This window comes from Chrysochloris asiatica, unplaced genomic scaffold, assembly GCF_000296735.1.
Source record: "Chrysochloris asiatica unplaced genomic scaffold, ChrAsi1.0 scaffold00111, whole genome shotgun sequence".
Lineage (NCBI taxonomy): Eukaryota > Metazoa > Chordata > Mammalia > Afrosoricida > Chrysochloridae > Chrysochloris > Chrysochloris asiatica.
This window is the reverse complement of record NW_006408629.1, coordinates 2813857-2820234: the sequence shown is the minus strand read 5'-3', so window position 1 is coordinate 2820234 and position 6378 is coordinate 2813857.

Genomic DNA, 6378 nt, shown 5'->3' with positions numbered 1-6378 from the left:
ATTTTGAGTGCCTTCCAACCTATGGGACTCATCTTCCTGCACTATATCTGCAATATTCTGGTGCTCTTCATCATGTTTCAGTATTCAATATTCCGTTGCTGACAGTGTTCCACTACTATTCTTGAGGTTTTCAATGACTACATTTTCATTAGCTGTTCATCTCTCCTTCCTAGTCTGTCTTTATCTGGAAGCCCAGCTGAAATCTGTTCATTGTAGGTGATCCAGCTGGTATTTAAAATAGCTGCCTGAATCACAGCAATGCACAAGCCACCACAGTATGACAAGCTGACAGAAGACTGTTGGTATAAATCTTTACGGGGGTAGAAAGCCTCATCTTTCTCTCAAGGAGTGACTGCTAGATTCGAACTAACGGCCTCACAGTTCGCAGTAGAGCTTGTAATCCTGTATGCTTCCACAACTCCTTTTTGCATGGCTGTTATTGCTGTTGTTGTTATGTGCCAATGAATGAATCAGTTCTGACTCATAGTGGCCCTGTATAGGATTTCCAAAGCTGTAAATACTTACAGGAGCAGAAAGCCTAGTTTTTCTCCTGCGGGGTAATTAATAGATTCAAAGTTCTGAACTTGTGCTTAGGAGCCCAGTGCATAATCCACTATTCTTATCAGAGCTCCTTTTCTACCTGGTTGCTGTTGTTGTTAAGCACTGTTGAGTTGGTTCTGACTCATCGAGACCCTGTGCAGGGTTTTTCTGAATAGCAGCTGGTGAGTTTGAACTGTTGACCTTTCAGTCCAAGCTGGTTTAAGAGCCAATGTTTTGTCCTGTAATGCCATACCAGGACTCCTTTTACATGGTAATGCACACAGCACAACATGCAAAAGCATCAAATATGAAAGACAACTAGGGTTCTTTAGATTAACAAATTTACTTGAAATATTATTTTTATTGTTGAATAAAAGGAAAATATCTTTGCATCTTTCCAACTGTGTTTTTCCTGTCCCTTGGGAGAATCACTTTGAAGAATGCAGCAAATTATTTTGTATAACCCAGCCAAGGCTACTGAACCAGAAGAATAAGGACATACTGCTTGTGAGCTCAGCTGGATCAATACCTCAGCCCTGGGATTTGCCCGTCTGTTGGATCCTGAATGAAAAGCACTAAGCTACCAGTTTCTACCATAGATATTTAAGACTCCAACACAACAAAGTGACATTTTTCATAAGATGGAAAGAAGCTTACCGGTAAAAATGTTTAGAAATATGACCACAAAAACAAAGACAATACAATCTGCTTGGCATGTCATGTAGGAAATTCTCCTTTGATGTTCTATTACTCAAGAGAAAAAGGCAACACCTTACACACACAATCATATGATCTATTTTAAATTGCATACATATATGTAATTATATCCACCACTTGTCTTTCAGTTTGTTATACTGTGGTGGCTTGCATGGTGTCACTGTGATACTAGAAACTATGCCACTGGTATTTTAAATACTGGCAGAATGACCCATGGACATATTTCAGCTAAATTTAAAGACTAATGCAGACTAGGAAGAAAGAGAGGCAGACTCCTTCTGAATGTTTATTTGCAGAAAATTTTATGAACAGCAGTTGAACATTATCAGATATAGTGCAGCAGATGAGACCCTCAGGTTCGAAGACCCTCAAAATATGACTGGAAGAACTGCCTTCTGAATCTGAAGAAAATTAAAACAAGTTTACGACAGCTAAAATATGATTTGAATATAAAGCACCTGAATTTGGAGGCCATCTCAAGAGAGAGATTTGATGCATTACACACTAATAATTGAAGACAGAAGAGCTGTGGGATGATATCAAGAACGTAATATGGATAAAACTCAAAAGGTCATTAAAATTACAGGGGGAAAATAAAGACCAAAATGGATTTCAGAAGAGACTCTGAAATTGGTTGTCTAATGTAGAGATGCTAAACATAATGGGAGAAATAAGGAGGTAAATGAGCTGAACAGGAATTTTCAAAGGACAACTCAAGAAGACACAGTCGAGTATTATCATGAAAGATGGAAAGACCTGGAATTAGAAAACCAAAAACGAGGAACACTATCAGCACATGAAGCTGAAAGAACTGAAGAAAAATATTCAAGTTTCTACTTGCAATACTGAAGAATTCTGTGGGTAATGTATTGAAAGATGCAGAAAGCATCAAGGCAATGTGAAAATCATTGAACAATATCATTAATATCACATACAAATAAAATTTTGATAAAGATAATCAGAAATTGATTGCAATAGAATGTCAACTGGGTACTGCCAGAAATTCAAGATGATTCAGAAAAGGATATAAATGAGTGATATCATTGTGGATGTCAGATAGATCTTAGTTGAAATCAAAGAATACCAGAAAGATGTTTACCTGTTTTTTATTGACTATGTAAAGGTTTTTAACTGGATCACATAAGCTATAGATAACATTGTGAATAATTGGTATTCCAGAACACTTAATTGTGCCAAAAGGCAGTTGGCTCAAACAAGGATATACTTAAAAGTTTAAAATTAGGAAAGATGTACTCCGTGGCTGTATTCTTCATCATACTTATTCAATCTGTATGCTGAGCAAATAATTTTAGAAGATGGATTGTATGAAGAAGAATGTGACATCAGAATTGGAGGAAAACTTTAATAACCTATGATATGCAGATAAATGATAAAACTTTGCTTGCTGGAAGAGAATAGGACTTAAAATACTTACTGATGAAGATCAAAAACTACAGCCTTCAGTATGTGATATTAATGATATTGTTCAATTATTTTCACATTACTTTGATGCTTTCTGCATCTTTCAATATATTGCCTCAATGTAAATAAAACCAATAGTCTCACAATTGTACCATTAAATAAATAGAGAAAAAATTTTAATTGTCAAAGACTTCATTTTGTTTGGATCCACCATTCACACTCAGGAAGCAGCTGTCAAGAAATAAGATGGTGTATTTAATTAGGCAAATCTGCTGCACGTGACTTCTTTAAAGTATTCAAGAAAAAAATATCAATTTGAGGACTAAGTTGCAATTGTCCCAAGCCATGGTATATGAAATGCAAATTAGGGAATGTATAGGAAGACCTTAGAGTACTGATGGATTTGAGTTATGATGTTGGAGAATAATATTAAAAGTGCCATGAACTGCCAAAGAGCAAACAAAACTGTGTTGGAAGAAATGCAGCCAGAATGCTGTATTAGAAGCCAGGATGAGAAAATTTTGTCTCTTATGTTATGAAGAGGTACTAGTTCCTGGACATCATGCTTGGTAAAGTGGAGAGTCATTGAAAAATAGGAAGACCCCCAACGAGAGGGATTGGCATAATGGCAGCAGCAATGGCCTCAAGCATAACAACTATAGTGAGGATGGCACAGAACCAGGAAGTTTTTGTTCTGTTTTGCATAGAATCACTGTGAGTCAGAGTCAACTTGAGGGCATCTAACAACAATATCAATATAATTATATATATGTAATTATCTGTGTGTATATATATCTATGGAGTCCTAGTGTGATGCTCTAGGGTTTCCGTGGATTGCTATGGGTTGGAAACTACTCAATGGCACTTAACAACGGCAACATATTTATTTATGTATGTATGTAATTTTTGATGCAAATCCTTTACTCCAAAGTTCTCAAAGCATCCCAAGACATGATGATATCCACTCTTCATATCTGTGAGCAAATAGCGAGTGGATGTGGTCACCTACATTTTCCCGATGGAACACATTGTGCAGGTAGCCAAGCAGGCTCAGAAACCAGTTTTCTCTGTCTCTCACTTTGTCAACAGCACTCTTCACCATTACAGGCTGCCTGGTTGCATAATGCTTTTGTAATTTGGTGAATCATCAAATCAGAGTTCTGACAAGAAATTGTTTTTTTTTTTCTTTTTTTTTTTTGCTGCTACTGGTTGTCCATCAGAAAGCATCCAGATAGTTCCTAGTATTATAGCATCAAAATAAGCAACAGGACTATTAGGTAGAATGACAGCAGTGAGAACATATTAGATAGACATGCATTCCTAGCTTGAGATCTCTGTGGTACTGTCACTGTTGTGAACATAAACAATTCTCCAAAGTGGTATTTAGAGCTTGCCATGAGAAAAGGAGCAATACAAACAAAGCAATTAAAACTGAAAAATAAAAGTCATCCAACTGAAAAATAGATATGCACTGAGGCAACAAAAAGTTTCTGGCAGTTGGCTGTGTTTATTCTCCTTCCTCTTTCATTCAAACTCAGAGTAGAAATGACAGAATGATAGGATAAGTGAAAGCTTTCAGTGTTTCATTCAGAGTCACTTGGGTCTGGAGAATCTGAGAGTGCTTCCCTGGCACGTATCCCAGCCTGGGACCACAAGAGAAGGAGAGATGTTGCCATTTCAATCTCAGGCATTGAAAAGTGGACCTTGTCATTGGCATTTCCTTGCTTCAACTTCTGCTTCAAGTAGTGGTTCATTGACTAATCTGTCAGGAATAATAAAATAGAAAAGTGCAAAGGTGTGTGTGGGATATCTCCTACACTATGGAAAAAAATGAAAACTCTTCATTGATAAGTTCCCCTTTTCTTCCACATTTGACTCAAGCCTTGGTGTTTTTTACATGAAAGTATCTGACCATCAACCAAGAATGAAAGAGAGACTTATTTTCCTGCTCCTTCCTTCCTTCCTTCTTCCCTTTCTCCTTTCTTTTTAAAAATATTGCTTGACACTTTTCAGAAGGTTATTAGTGAAAATTGACGATACCTGTATGAGAAAGTGCTCTTGAGTTACATAGCCATCAATTTTTCTCTTTCTATTGAAAATATTCTTTCAAAAAGGAGCACAGCTGAATAGTTTCCATGCAGCTTAACCAAATGGTTAATATAGCATAGTTTCTGCAATCAATCAAATGTGAATTCAATTTTCAATGTAACCTGGTAAGTTGCATGATACTGGGTAAGTTACTTAATGTCTACAAGCTTCAATTTGCTCCTCTGTAAATTATCAGTTAAAATGTGTACATCACAAAGTTATTGTGGGGTCAAATTAGGTATCATATGTAAATGGTTAAATTAAATTCACTGTGAGGCATAAAATAATGAGTGATGCTAATTGGTATTCCTTGATGACTCAACATTTTCCTATTCCTGTCACCAATAGAGGAGTTCTGGTGTGGTGCTGTAAGATAAACACTGGAGTGCTAACCTCAAGATCAGTGGTTCTAAGCCCCAACTGCTCTTTGGAAACTCTCTACAGGGCTGTTATGAATCAGAACTGACTCAATGGCATTTAACCATAACCACCAATTTGCAATTTCAAATGAATATTCTGTCAAAATTGTTTTACTAATGTTAGGGTAAGTTGTTATATATAGGACATGGCTGTTTATTTTTATTTTACTATGCTATTTTTAAATAATATAGTCCTAATGTAGCACTGTGGGCTAATGCGTTAGACTGCAAAGTCATTGGAACTGCAACATTTGTGGTTCAAGATCACCATTTGCTCCTTGGAAAACCTATACAGGGTCGCTATGGGTCAGAATCAACTTGACGGCTCTTAGCAACAACAACAAATGCTACTTAGTTTAGCTCTTAACCAAAGAGCCTATGGGTCAAACTCACCCAATGGCTCCTCAGGACGAGAGAGGTAGCTATTGCTTTCATAAAGACAGTAGCTTACAAAAGCCTGTGGTACAATGCTACTCTCTCATATGAGGTCATTATGAATCAGAATTTACTGGACAGCCAACAAGAGCAACAGCAACAATCTTGACAGGAAAAAAAAGGTACAAAGAGACAAACCAAAATGGAAAAGATGAAATCAGAAAGAACGACTAGGGTCAGGGATAGAGAATATATATATATTTTAAATTCTCTTAAAGAGTCAGTTCTATATACCAATGTTGAACATTGGTATATAGGTTACAACAAAAGGATATATATTTAGACAATGAACTTCAGATTTTGAATCTGTTGGTTAAATTTTTAAAAATAATTTACTTTTCTAATGTTTCCTTTTGTACCATTCATATTAAGATATTCACTACATCAAAGACTATTGTTGCTATCGTGGTTTAGTGCTGTCAAGTCATTGCTGATTCACAGCAACCCTATAAAGGGTTTCTGAGGAGCAGATGGTGGTTTGAATCACCGAGTTCAAACCAATCTTTTGGCCCAGTGCTTATCCTACTGTGCCACACCAAGAGTCCTCAGAGTGTGCAGAAAGTGATACATAAGGATAATTTATATCAATTAATATAAATTATATAATACGAGAGCTGGGTTCTATGAAGGAAAACGTGGCATCAGGATTGGAGGAAGACTCATTAACAACCTGCGATATGCAGATGATACAATCTTGCTTGCTCAAAGTGAAGAGGACTTAAAATACTTACTGATGAAGATCAAAGAGCACAGCCTT